The sequence below is a fragment of the Bos taurus genome, chromosome X (genome assembly GCF_002263795.3).
Source record: "Bos taurus isolate L1 Dominette 01449 registration number 42190680 breed Hereford chromosome X, ARS-UCD2.0, whole genome shotgun sequence".
NCBI lineage: Eukaryota > Metazoa > Chordata > Mammalia > Artiodactyla > Bovidae > Bos > Bos taurus.
In genome coordinates this window covers 21,918,087-21,932,550 of record NC_037357.1, presented here as the reverse complement: position 1 = coordinate 21,932,550, position 14,464 = coordinate 21,918,087, and the positions used below count along the sequence as shown (strand labels likewise).

The following is a 14,464-nucleotide window of genomic DNA, read 5'->3' as shown; positions in this document are numbered from 1 at the left end:
GCTGACGGATATAATCCCAGCTAACAACCTAAGAAGGGACTCACACTAACACTTTAATAAGGTATTCAGGACAAGTTCATTTGCCTGTTGCCTGCATTTTACTTCACTAAGCATAAGCTTTTACTTAGCACTTGAAAATGAATGTGTTTGAGTATCCATCAAAAAGTGAGTCAGCTGCAAATTTGATATTCAACTCTATGCTTGTGGAGAAGACAGGTAAACACATTAATCAATGAGTAAGCAAAGGTTAGTCATAGCGAGAATCTGAACTCTAGGATGAAATTTCTGCTCCCAGTCTACCTTGTTTTCAAAGCATACTCTTTTGTAGTTCATTAAATTCTGCAACGATTCTTCAGTGGTATAATATTCTCTAGGTTTAGTCATAGAAATTGCATCAAAATTTGCTTTGTACTGTACTCAAGACATCTTGCTGCTAGGTCTGGCTGCTGAACTAATACCTGAAAATGGAAGGATCTTGGGTTTCACAGGTTACTTAAAGACATACGGATGAGACTTTAGGGTGGGAGGGTTAGTGTGCTGGGGATGGTGAAACAAAGTACCACAAACTGGGTAAAATGGGTGTTTTGAAAACATAGATATTGGTTGTCTCTCAGTTCTGGAGGCTAGAAATCTGAAATCATGGCATCGGCAGGGTTGGTTCCTTAGAAGGGTTCTCAGGGAGTTTCTGTTCCGTGCTCCTTTCCTAGCTTCTGGTGGCAGCCAGCAATCCTTTGCACACCCTGGCTTGTAGATACCTCATTGCAATGTCTGCCTCCACCTCTATGTGGTGTTTGTCCTGTGTCTGTGTCTGCACATCATTTCCTTTTTCTGTAAGGATGCCAGGCATACTGGATTCGAGCCCACAATAATAACTTGATTACATCTGCAAAGAACTTATTTTCAAATAAAGTCAGTTTCACATATACTGAGAATTAGAACTTCGTAACACATTGTGCATGCGTGTGCATGCATGCTCAGTTGTACCCAACTTTTCACTATCCCATGGACTATTGCCCACCAGGCTCCTCTGTTCATGGGATTTCCCAGGCAAGAATATTCGAGTGGCTAGCCACTCCCTTTTCTAGGGGATCTTCCTGACCCAGGGATCAAACTCACGTCTCCTACATCTCCTGCATTGGCAGGCAAATTCTTTACCTCTAACGCCACCTGGGAAGTCCTCAACATGTGGTTTGTTTTTTTTTTTTTTTTTTTGAAGGGGCACACAATTCAACCCACAACAATCTTCTTTTGCACACCCCCCAGTTCACGTACTTCTCATGTACAAAATACATTAACCCCATCCCAACATCCCCTAAAGTCTTAACCCGTTCCAGCACCAACTTTAAGTCCAAAATATCATCTAAGTATTATCAACGGAAGTCCTAAATCTTATCCTATACATCATTTAAATAAGTTATAGGTGAGATTCAGAATATGGTCCATCTTGGGGCAAAATTATTCTTCATCTATATACCTGTGAAACCTGGAAAAGAAATTTGCTTCAAATGTATAATTATAGAACAGCCTTAAGATAGACATGCTAGGGACTTCTTGGTGGTCCAGTGGTTGGGACACTACACTTCCATCACAGGGGGTATGAGTTCTATTCCTGGTTGGGGAACTAGGATCATGCATGCTATAGGGCATGGCCAAATAAATAAATAAAAGTTAGACGTCCTATTCTAAAAGGGAGAAATTGGAGGGAAAAAAAGGTGTCAGTCTAAAGTAAGTTCACAATAGGGTAGATTTCACTAGGTTCCAGGGCCTAGGAATAAATCTCTGTGACTTGATGCTCTTCTCTCTTAGCCCTGGGAAGCAGCCTTACCTTCTGGAAACAAAGAGGCAAGTCTTCCCCCTCTGCCTGTAGTCTTTCTGGCCTTTGCATCCATGGCTCTGCCCTTAGAGTCATGCTTCCTTCAGTTTCTCCCACCTCTGTCCTTCCAATCTAGGCTAACAATGCCATGTTGGTATACTTCTCAAAAACCTGCCTTCCATGAATGTCAAGGGAATTCACATCATTTGACATGGGGTTTGCCCCAGAGCCTTCTGAGATCACCATATTCCTGTTGCTGACTTTTGCTGAGATGGTTGATTGGATCCACAAGGCACACACCTAAGCGATGTAGCCAATAGTTGTTCAGCCACACCTTTGACCTTATTTCCAGTCTATCTACATAGACTGAGAATTTTCCTAATCATTAAGTGTTGGTTGCTTTTTGCTTAATAATTTATTCCTTAATTTATATCTTTACTCTCATCTTTTAATAAAAGCAGTACAAAGAAAACAAGTTGTATCTTCCACACTTTGAAAAACTTCTCAGTGAAATATCTAAGTTTATGGTTTTTAAGTTTTACATTTCACCCAACAGCAAAACACAATCCAAACAAATTTTCTGCCACTCTATAATGTGGATTGCTTTTCCTTCAATGCTCAATAACGCATTTATTTCTTTCTAAGGCCTCACCAGAAGTGCTTTTATTTTTTTAACATATTTTTATTTATATATTCCTGGCTGTGCTAGGTCTTCATTGCTGCACATGGGCTTTCTCTAGTTGTAGTGATCGGGGACTGCTCTCTGGTGGTGGTGCACAGGCTTCTCTCTGTGATGGCTTCTCCTGTTGCGGAGTACAGGCTCTAGGCACATGGGCTCAGCAGTTGTCGTACTTGGGTCCAGCTGCTCCACAGCAAGTGGGATCTTCTTGGACCAGGGATCCAACTAGTGTCTCCTGCATTGCAAGGTGCATTCCTAACTACCGGACCACCAAGGAAGCCCCCAATAACATTAATATGCCTGTAATATTCATATTTTTACCATCCTCTCTTAACGGTAATCCAAGCTTTTTTTGATCAACACTTAAGAATTCTAGCCTCTTCCCATTATCCAATTCCAAATCTGCTTCTATACTTTAGATATTTGTTATAGTAGCAACCAAAATCTGTATTAGTTTTCTAGGACTGCAGAAACAAAGCACTACAAACTGCTGCTGCTGCTGCTAGTTGCTTCAGTCGTGTCCGACTCTGTGTGACCCCATAGACAGCAGCCCACAGGCTCCTCTGTCCCTGGGATTCTCCAGGCAAGAATACTGGAGTGGGTTGCCATTTCCTCCTCCAATGCATGCTAAATCGCTTCAGTCATGTTAGACTCTGTGCGACCCCATGGACAGCAACCCACCAGGCTCCTCTGTCCATGGAATTCTCCAGGCAAGAGTACCGGAGTGGGTTGCCAAACTGGATAGCTAAAAGCAACAGAAGTGTATTGTCTCATAATTCTGGAGCTCAGAAGTCTGAAATCAAGATGTCAGCACTGTTGGGTTGCTTCTGAATGTTCTAGGGAGAATCTGTTTCATGCTCTGCTCTAGCTTCCGGTGATACTTGCAAACTTCAGTGTTCTACGGGTCATAGGCACATCACTTGAATCTCTTTTTGTCTTCACATGGCATTCTCTTCGTGTGTCTATGTCTTCACATTGTTTTTCCTCTCTTATGAGGACACCAAGCATATTGGTTTAGGGTCCACCCTAATGACTTGGTTACATCTGGAAAGACACTTACTCCAAATAAGGTCATAGTTTCTGGGGGTTAGGACGTCAACATATCCTTTGTGGTACACAAACCCCACACAGGGAGGAATCTCTCAACGTTCTGAAATTATAGAAAAAATTATGATTTTGTCTATAATTTTGGACAAAAATTATAGACAAAATTTTATGCACTTAGGAGGGAATTTTCTTGACAAAATTTCTCATTTCCCTTACTTTCATCAGATTCTGAAAAGGATCCATACCCCAAAACATTAAGAGCCACAGTGACAATGAAAACAATGTTGAAGGGAAGGACACAAAGGGTCTTGGTCACAAAAGTTCTGTAGTGTTTTTTGAAAGTGACTATGTGACTTCAGGAGAAGGCAATGGCACCCCACTCCAGTACTCTTGCCTGGAAAATCCCATGGATGGAGGAGCCTGGTTGGCTGCAGTCCATGGGGTCGCTAAGAGTCGGACACGACTGAGCGGCTTCACTTTCACTTTTCACTTTCCTGCATTGGAGAAGAAAATGGAAACCCACTCCAGTGTTCTTGCCTAGAGAATCCCAGGGATGGGGGAGCCTGGTGGGCTGCCGTCTATGGGGTCGCACAGAGTCAGACACGACTGAAGCGACTTAGCAGCAGCAGTAGCATGTGACTTCAGGATGAATATTGTGTTTCTGATTCATGACTTAACAGTCTCTCTACCACTGACTCTCTGTGAACAGCCAAGTAGGGCAAAGTGAAAGGCCAACCAGACTCTTTTAACTTCAAGGCATGACTTCAAGTGCTTTGTCCTTCTCCTATTCATGGCAAGCAATTATTCCTATTTCCTTATATATCTTCAAGAAATTATTCCAACTTCCTGACTTCATAATACAGATGTTGTAACATTTAACTATTGAAAAAATAAAAATCTTTAAAATTGCAGCATCTTCACTGAATAGAATTAAATCCTTTCTTTTCCCATGTGTCCAGGGCATGAGCCAAGCATGGGCACAAGCAAAAAGCCAAGTTGGGATAAACAAGGAGTTGTTTTGTTCCTGGTTAATATGAGACAGGCACCACCAACCAGGTGCCACTCTCCCCAGGTCAGGGATACACATGCTGTTTTATGAGCTCAGCCCAACTTCATCTTGTTTACCTTGTAAGTCACACATGCTGGGTGACAATTGTTCCACTTTCACAGAATTGGTAAGTTCCAAGAGATTTGTTAAACTAAATGCTTTGGTTTAAAAGATCATGAGACCTTATAAAAATATATAGCAACCAGACATCTAGATATATGATTCAGATAATTAGGCAGAGATTTATAAGATTCTGATTTAATACTAATTATGTCTCATGATAATTACGTTTTAGGTTCCAAGTAGCAATTACTTATAGTTTGAAATGCATATATTAAATGCAAATATCTACTCCACTAACAACAATTTTAGCCCAAAATGAGCAATTTAACTGACTTGGCCATGGTAATGGTTAAATCAGTCATTCATGTAGATAGTTAAAGTATGTGCTAATTAGATGACTAACTAGTGAATTTGTTAGTACATTTAAATTGGCATTTAAATTCAAAGTGACTTGAATACTTAGAGAAATGATCTTTCAGGAGCAGAGAGAAATTCAATACATGTAACAGCATGATATGGCATAGTTGGTGAGAATGAGTAGCTGACCCTTAGCTACCTCCCTACTTCCTGCCTCCAATCCATTCTATCCTTCAAGATTGTCTTTCCTCAAGCATAGCTCTGATCATATCAGCACACCTTTCAAAAATCATTAATGGTTTCCCATTGGTCAGCACATTATGTAGAAACTCCTCACTGTAGCATTTAAGGCCTCGACATTTATTTTATTTTATATCATCAAGATCCCCAGATATTTGGAAATTAAACAATACAATTAGTAAACCATGGATCAAAAGAAATTATTGAAGGAAACTGGAAAATATTTTGAACTGAATGAAAATGTAAATACACCATATCACAATTTTGGGGACTTAGCTAAAGAAGTACTAAGTGGGAAATTTATGTCATTAAATGCTTATATTAGAAAGGAAGAAAAGACTCAATTTGATAATATCTGCTCCTAATGTAAGAAATTATAAAAGTAAATTAAAACCAAAGCAAGAAGAATGATAATATCACTAATAATATAGATACAAGCAGAAATCAATGAAATTGAAATTAGAAAAATAATAAATAGCATCAATGGAACAAAACAAGGGAGCTGAAATATCTAAGAACTTTTTTTAAAAAGACTGTTATAAAACAATGGCTTTGAACACTGTCTTCATCAGCTTAGGCTCCTATAAGAAGATACCATAAATGGAGTGACTTATCAACAACAGAACTTTATGTCTATTAGTCCTGAAGGCTAGAAGGATGAGATTATGGTGTCAGCATGGTTGGGTTCTGATGAAAGCCCTCTTCCAGGTTGCAGACTGTTAACTTCTCAGTATCCTTATTTGAACTGTGGTGTTAGAGAAGACTCTTGAGAGTCCCTTGGGCTGCAAGGAGATCCAACCAGTCCATCCTAGAGGAAATCAGTTCTGAATATTCATTGGAAGGACGGATGCTGAAGCTGAAACTCCAATACTTTGGTAGCCTGATGCAAAGAACTGACTCACTGGAAAAGACCCTGATGCTGGGAAAGATTGAAAGCAGAAGGAGAAGGGGACAACAGAGGATGAGATGGTTGGATGGCATCACCGATGTGATGGACATGAGTTTGAGTAGGCTCTGGGAATTGGTGATGAACAGGGAGGCCTGGCATGCTGCAGTCCATGGAGTCACAAAGAGTCAGACACGACTGAGTGACTGAACTGAACTGACTGAGCCTTACATGGAAGAAAGAGAACTAGCTAACTCTCTGGCCTCTTCTATAGGCACCCATTTATTAGGGCTCCACCTTCATGACCTAATTACCTCCCAAAGACTTCACCTCCAAACATATAAGCATTTGGAGAAGACATAAATATTCAGTCCATTGCAGACATAGTTTAAATTATATGAAACTGTGCATAGAACACAGGAGTTTGCAGAAAGGGCAAAAATGACAGGTTACTTAAAATCAGATACAGGTTATATAAAATCATACTCTTCTTACTACTGTAAGAAGAATGTCTTACAGTAGTACTTTGTTATGTTTAAAAGTGTACAATAGTGATTAAATGATTTAGATATAGAGCAAATGCATATAAAGGAAACAAGGTGATGACGTGGGAAAATTAGGAACAGTTTTAATTTTCCAAGAGGAAAATGCTAGCTAACTTATTAAATGACATTGGTAAAAAAAAAATGGTATTGGAAAAGTCACTGGTGCTTATTAATTCACTTGCACCTTTATTATTCTTTAAATTGAAGTATATTTTCACATGTATCCTATTTTTGGAGAATGTGAAACCTACATTTTAAAAATAAAAAAATGAAAGTATTAGAAAATATCCAGTTGCAAAGAAATAAATCATATGTATATATTTTACAGCTAAAAACCCATAGAAACACATTTGGATCAAAATGATTTGGTAAAATTCAGGGGCTGATTCATTTCAGAAAGTAGGCTATGGTCCAATACAAAGAAAATGTTCACATAAGGAAAGAGGCTATGTAGTTGTACTTTACAAAAAAAAAGAACAAAAGGAAGGAACAAAGGGAAGAGAGAAAGAAAAGTAAAGAACAAGCAATAAGCAACACAGTGGTTAGAATATCCTAAGGCACACAAATGGGCTTCCCTGGTAGCTCAAATGGTAAAGAATCTGCCTGCAATGCAGGAGATCCCGATTTGATTCCTGGGTCAGGAAGATCCCCGGGAGAAAGATAGGCTACCCACTCCAGTATTCTTGGGCTTCCCAGGTGGTTCAGAAGGTAAAGAACCCACCCACAATGTGGGAGACCCAGGTTCGATCCTTGGATTGGGAAGATGCCCTGGAGGACAGCATGGCAACCCACTCCAATATTCTTAGCTGGAGAATCCCCATGGATGGAGGAACCTGGTGGGCTAGAGTCCATGGGGTTGCAAAGAGTTGGACATGACTGAGCGACTAAGCACAGCACAGCACAAGGCACACAAATAATTTTGAATCATATCAATAATCATTAATGGCTTTGTTAGGTCAGTGTGTGAATGAAACCATGAAAATAGTGAAATAGTTGAGTGCAGAAAATGAGTATGTGAAATATAGCCAACAACAGAACATAAAACCTTCAGTAGAGAAAATTATCAAAATTATCAATTACAACACTTTTTACATGATATTTACTTGGTGAAAGATAATCATGACTGTGTGTTGATAATAGTCTATGAAAGAAAATGATAAGTGTTCTAATGAAAATGTTGCATCAGTCATAAGAAAATAAAAAGTGCATTTTCAGGCACAAGTTGGAATTAATGCAGTAATGACTGAAGAATATCATTTAAAAATAGCATGATTTATTTATTATGAGCTCTGACAAGAGACACATAAACAACATTCATAGTAATGAATGTGATAATTATAATTCCTTCTCCTCAAATTGCCCATATACTCTCCTTTGTATAAATATTGGATCCAATCATATCATGGAGAATATGATTTAGATGTAAATGTAATTTTACTTTTTGAAATACAAGTTAATACTTTTTCTGGAGAGAAGGCTTTAAAAAGGAGATGGATTCTTATCTATGCAGCACTGTCTTTGAAAATGTGAGGGAAGTTGGATGGCTACACATAGCTTACTAATTGGATTGCATTTCTTTTTCTTTCTAGTCAAACAAGCAGTAGGCAAGCCAGAGGCTGGGTAGAATTCAGCAAGAGGTTGATCAATTTTTTTGCAAACAAACCATCTAAAGGATATGTATTTATTTTTGGCAGTCAAAATCAGATTTAAAATATTTATAGTTATAAAGGTAATTCATATATATTTCCAAAATGTTGGAAAATTTTAAAACCATGAATAAGAAAATATAGAAATCATTTATATTTCCACTAGTAGAGAAACTAAAGAGCCTCTTGCTGAGGGTTAAAGAGGAGAGTGAAAAAGCCGGTTTAAAACTCAACATTCAAAACACTAGGATAATGGCATTCGGTCCCATCACTTCATGGCAAATAGAAGGGGAAAAAGTGGAAGCAGTGACAGATTTTATTTTCTTGGGCTCCAAAATCACTGCAGACAGTGACTGAAGCCATGAAATTAAAAGACGCTTGCTCCTGGAAGGAAAGCTATGACAAAACTAGACAGGGTATTAAAAAAGCTGAGACATCAACTTTGCTGACAAATGTCCACATAGTCAAAGCTATGGTCTTTCCAGTAGTCATGTGCTGATGTGAGAGTTGGACCACAAAGAAGGCTGAGCACCGAAGAACTGATGCTTTTGAATTGTGGAGTTGGAGAAGACTCGAGAGTCCCTTGGACTGCAAGGAGATCAAACCAGTCAATCCTAAAGGAAATCAACCCTGAATATTCATTGGAAGGACTGATGCTAATACTGAAGCTCCAATACTTTGGCCATTTGATGCAAACAGCCAGCTCATTAGAAAAGTCTCTGATGCTGGGAAAGATTGAGGGCAGGAGGAGAAGGGGATGAAGGAAGTTAAGATGGTTGGATGGCATCACTGACTCAATGGACATGAGTCTGAGGAAACTCCGGGAGATACTGAAGGACAGGGAAGCCTGCCGTGCTGCAGTCCATGGGGTTGCAAAGAGTTGGACACGACTGAGCAACTGAACAACAGTAGAGAAATACATTGCTGACATTTTGCTGTATATTCTCCTAGTCGAATGTATGTCTGTATTAACATAAATGTGCCCCATAGCCTTTCAATACTAGTTATAATGTGAATAAGACTGAAATTCGAGGACATTTGTCATGCCTTGATAATTTAGACTTTAAATTTGGATTATAGAACTTCTGCTTCTGGCCACAGTGGAATGAGAGGAATGGAACTCATACCTGATATACCTAAAAATCCAAATAAGAAAAAACTTTCAATTTATTGGACATCAGGTCATGAAGGACACTGATCTCAAAGAAATGGAAAGCAAGTGAATTAAGTCCTACAGTGCCCCAGTTTACACCTGGGTAGATAATGCAGGCCAATCCTCTGTCCTGGACAACCTGGTGGCAATGAAGACCAGCAGTCATAGCTGCAGGACACCCACCTTCTAGTGTCCCAATAGCTCAGAAAACAAGGGAGGCAGCCTGAGGCAGGGACAACATCTGGATCATTTTTCAATGCGTGCCCATGCCTAGCCCTTTAGCCAAAGAGTCTCTGAGGTGATTAGTCCCAAGGATTGCCTCTCCAGTTGCCCTCTCCTTGTGACTGTGCATCGCCTTCCACTCTTCACAGGTGCCCCTGGCCTGTCTCAACTGGTAGATGTCGGTCCCCACCCCCACTCACTCACATAGCCCTAGCTTCTATGGAGGGCTCCACTCTACACAAGGGCAACACCCCAGCCTCCAGCAGGCATCAAGACAGCTTCCAGCCCAGGGACACTGGCAAGGGTGCCCTGCACCCCTAGAGGTGTCAAGAAACGTAGCTCATCCAAATGATGGAGGGTAGCAGCTGTGCTCTTTCCAACAGGACACAATGGGTGGTGGGGAAGTGAACGGGTGGTGTCTGGTACATGGCTGGTCCACTCCTCCAATTGACTTACCCACTCAGACCACACTGAGACTTCCAGCTGGTCACAAATGCCAATTCCCCAGCCTATTCTTTTTTTTTTTAATTAATTAATTAATTTTAATTGGAGGCTAATTACTTTACAATATTGTAGTGGTTTTTGCCATACATTGACATGAATCAGCCATGAGTGTACATGTGTTCCCCACCCAGAACCCTCCTCCCACCTCCTTCCTGATTCCATTCCTCTGGGTCATCCCAGTGCACCAACCCTGAGCACCCTGTCTCATGCATTGAACCTGGACTGGCGATCTATTTCACATATGATAATATGCATGTTTCAATGCTATTCTCTCAAATCATCCCAGCCTTGCCTTCTCCCACAGAGTCCAAAAGTCTGTTCTTTACATCTGTGTCTCTTTTGCTATCCCGCATATAGGGTCATCGTTACCATCTTTCTAAGTTCCATATATATGCGTTAGTATACTGTATTGGTGTTTTTCTTTCTGACTTACTTCACTCTGTATAATAGGCTCTGGTTTCATCCACCTCATGAGAACTGATTCAAATTCAGTCTTTTTAATAGCTGATTAATATTCCATTGTGTATACGTAGCACAGCTTTCTTATCCATTCATCTGCCGATGGACATCTAGGTTGCTTCCATGCCCTGGCTATTGTAAACAGTGTCCAGCCTATTCTTACAAGGCATTCAGTACCACCCACCCAGGTTCCCCACCATCTCTTCTTCTGGCCCTGAACTCTGGACTCAGAGAGCCCTACCAGCCTGCCTGGGCCTCTTCTGACTTGGTTTTGTAGGTGGTCTATTTTCTGGACTCTGGCAATTGCTCTTGCCAGGATGCTCTCAACGATGCTCACTGACTGATTGTGTCCTGTCTAATCTTTATCCCTGGCTCCTGGTCATTCTAGCTCATTGCTTGCTTCTTGAAACAAAGGGGAAAGGTCCTGCTGACATTAAATCCTGCCCTGAGGAATCCCTTTACTCAGGACTTCACTGCCTAAATCCGTCTTTATATGGGTGAGAAATTAAATTGATTTTCTGCTTAACCTAATGAGAAAAGGGGAGACACAAATTAAAATAATGTTGATATATTGGGGGCTGTTCCACTGGGAGCAGGGCACAGTCTTCAGAGAAGAGGACGTGATAAGCTGATTAGCAGGCTACATTCCAGAGTTGGACAGAAGTGCACATGAAGGAAGACCACTGGAAGGGTGTGTAATGCAAGAAAGTGCCAGACCCCAGGACAAAGTGTCAGCACCTAGGCACAGTCAGCTTTCAAGGAGCCCTGGGGCTCAGGCACAAGGACCAGAGGTAAATTAAGGCAACACACAATCCAGAAATCCAGTTTAAGTCTCATCATCACCTTTCTTCTTTAGTCCTGCTTTTAGTACCTTGGCCACAGGGCCCTTCTTTCTGTTGCCATGATGCAGTACTGGGAAGAGAAATGAACTAAGAGACAAAAGGTCTGCCTCAGGCTAGGAGGAGTGGAGAGAGCCTGGATCTCAGTGAATTCAGACCAGGAATCCAGTCCCAGCTTTTTCACTTACTGGATATGTGATACTGGGTCCATAGACAAGTGGCCAATATGAGCCTTAGGTTCTTCATTTGTGAAGTGGGTTTAACAAGCCCTGACTTGTGGGACTGTCAAGCACATGGCCTGGCATTTAATGGACCTTTAATAATAACAGTAATTCTAATATGATTTTGACCCTAAACTCTATCATTCTCCTGGGATTGTGTGTGTGTGTGTGTGTGTGTGTGTGTGTGTGCGCGCGCGCGCGCGCTCACGCGCATGAGTGCGCTCCATGGCATCTCAGAGAATATACAACACTCTAAGACATAAAACAAGTGAGCCTCAAATGTTGCTTTGTAAACAAACTCAGTAAATTTTCCTTGATAGTAGGTATAATCTTTAATTTGGATATTAGGAGGTCTTCCCCAGCTGAATGCAACTCAAAACCCCAGAATTTGAGTCAAGGACTAACCCTTTCCTTCCTCCCAACGGCTCTTCCATCCAAAGGACTATTTTCATCCATTTCACCCCTAGCAAAGATCTAGCCCTTGCTTAGGATTGGCCAAATTACACTAATGATAACTTATTAATAATTAAATGTCTTTTCAGTGCCATGGGCTCTGTTTCTCCCAGTATGGAAAAAGTGCCAGCCTATGGGCACTGCTTCAAAGAAATACCAGCCTTTTCTCAGGAAATCCTTTTAGGTGATGTGTACAGAACACCAAGTTTGTACACTGTATTTAGTGGTGTGGCGACAGAGGGCAGGACATCTTCCACACCTTCTCCAGGTGGAGAGTGGGCTCTGTTTCTCCGTGATCCCAGAGGAACTGCCAGGGGCAATTTTCCATTCTAGGCTTTTCTTTCACCTCTAAGACCCACCTATAAGCATAAATAAGCCAGTGAGCCAGGACTCTTATTTATTAGAATTTAACTTCTCATACATTGTTTAATTAGCCAAGCAAATCTAAGTGTATATCTTTAACTTTACAAAACAGCAGACAAAAAGAGATATAGGATTCTTAGGATAACTGCCTTTACATGTTTTTCTTGTTTCTTGATCCCATCTATTTTACTGGTTGGTCTCTTGCAGGTTTCTAAGGAAATTCCTATTCAATGCCAGGTTTAACAGAATAGAAAAATACTTGTTCTAAAAATTGGACAGAGGACAGTAAGTATGTGACCAATGTCATTTATGAACCTAGACCGCTTGGCCATGGCAGAAAGTAGCATCCCCAGCGGCAGCTCTCTCTTTCTCATCTCTCAAAGCTTCCTGCATACCAGTATGGGAAGGAAGTGGGGTCAACCCATTGACCTTGGAAAAAAACTTCAGGATTTTCATCTTGCTGGTTTCAGCATGGGCCCTTTGGACCCCACTGGAATTCATAGCAATGGAGGATCACTGTTTGGGCACCTGATGGTACTCCAGATACTTTTCCTCCACCAAAATCTTTGGGTGATGAGCTTCTTGGGCTCCCCGTAAGATGAAATCCTTCTGCCCAGCACACACCCCAATCATATTTAGCACTTTCCAGATTCTCTCCTCAGTAGCACGGTTGCCCTCCATGAAGATCACACCAAGGATATATATCAGGAGGCCGGTCTTGGGCATGCTCTGGCCGTCATTCAGCATCCCATCATAGGTGAGACCTAGTGTCTTCTGGAGCACATAGGAGTGGCTGGTTGGGTCCACTTCCCTTTGCTTCAATGCCGAAGAACAATCTCCATGCATTCACAGGCTTTGCTGAAGATCACAGGAAGTGATCCTCATGCTCTTTCATGAATTCTCCAGTATTTCTGCTTTGTGACGGGCTCCTTTGTTACATATTTGACCTCATCAACTGTACCAATTGAGCCAACTTCTTGTTTAGCACATCACTGAGCAAGAACATGGGAGCCTGGAAGCTGCTTGGACTCTCTTCTTGGCTGCTGCCCTCATTTGATTTGCTCAAGTGGAATGGCTTTCGATGGTAGTGGAGGAGGAGCAGGCCCCCTGAGAACTCTGGGAACACTCTGTGCCCCAGCAGTAGGCACAACCTCTGGGGTGCCTTGGATCAAAGAAGAGAGCAAGGAGGCAGTGGCCTTCTCCTCAGCTACAGGAACCTGTGAACCCACCAGGCCCTGAGCCTCTTTTTCAGCCTGAAGGCCTACTTGAAGCTTGTGGCTCTGACTCTTCTGACTGTGAGGGCATGGGTGATGCTGTTGAGGTGGCAGGCAGAGGCGTAGGCAGGAGGTGGTGATTAGAGCTAATTGATCTGAGGAAGAGAGGAAGAGTGTGAGAAACTCAACCCTGTCAGCTCTGACCAAGGCTATCTTAACAGATCTTCCCTTAGATAGTGCTCGGGGTAGGGGTGTGGTCTCCTGTCTTCCTGACTGATCTGTGCCCTAAGAATCCCAAGAAAGCTCCTCAGGGTGCAACCAGCCGGCTTAGCCTGCAGATTCCAGGCAAGACAGCAGAGTGTTGCAAGGTTGGGCACTGTGGTGTCCCCTCTGTTCTGGTGTGGCAGACATTCAGGGACATCACGCTTGACTGACTCCTGCCCTGTCTGGGCTTCTTCTGCTCAGCTTACCTGAGGACACACATTTCAGACCCATGGTCCTCACCCCCAGGATGATGTGAATCCCTATAAGAGGAGCTAAGGGACACCTCAGGCTGCAGCTGCAATTACAGTCCTGCCCCAACTCAGAGTGCTGACAGGACGGGGAAGGCCAGACTTTGTGATGTCCTCACTGTTCCAAGGTGGATGGTCCCATAAATGCCAACTGAGAGGCCTCATCTTTCTCCTGTCCAGGCAGGCCTGCACCCACCCCT

General features: G+C 41.9%; 1 non-coding gene and 1 pseudogene across 1 annotated transcript; both read right to left on the bottom strand.

Moving 5' to 3' along the window:
• Positions 1–4,486: 4,486 nt before the first annotated feature.
• LOC112445254 (small nucleolar RNA SNORA48) lies at positions 4,487–4,621 on the bottom strand. The gene has a single exon (XR_003033620.1). It is a non-coding gene; the product is annotated as a small nucleolar RNA SNORA48 (small nucleolar RNA).
• An 8,232-nt stretch (positions 4,622–12,853) lies between these two features.
• On the bottom strand, positions 12,854–14,247 carry LOC112445179 (putative MAGE domain-containing protein MAGEA13P; annotated as a pseudogene).
• Between the last annotated feature and the right edge of the window lie 217 nt (positions 14,248–14,464).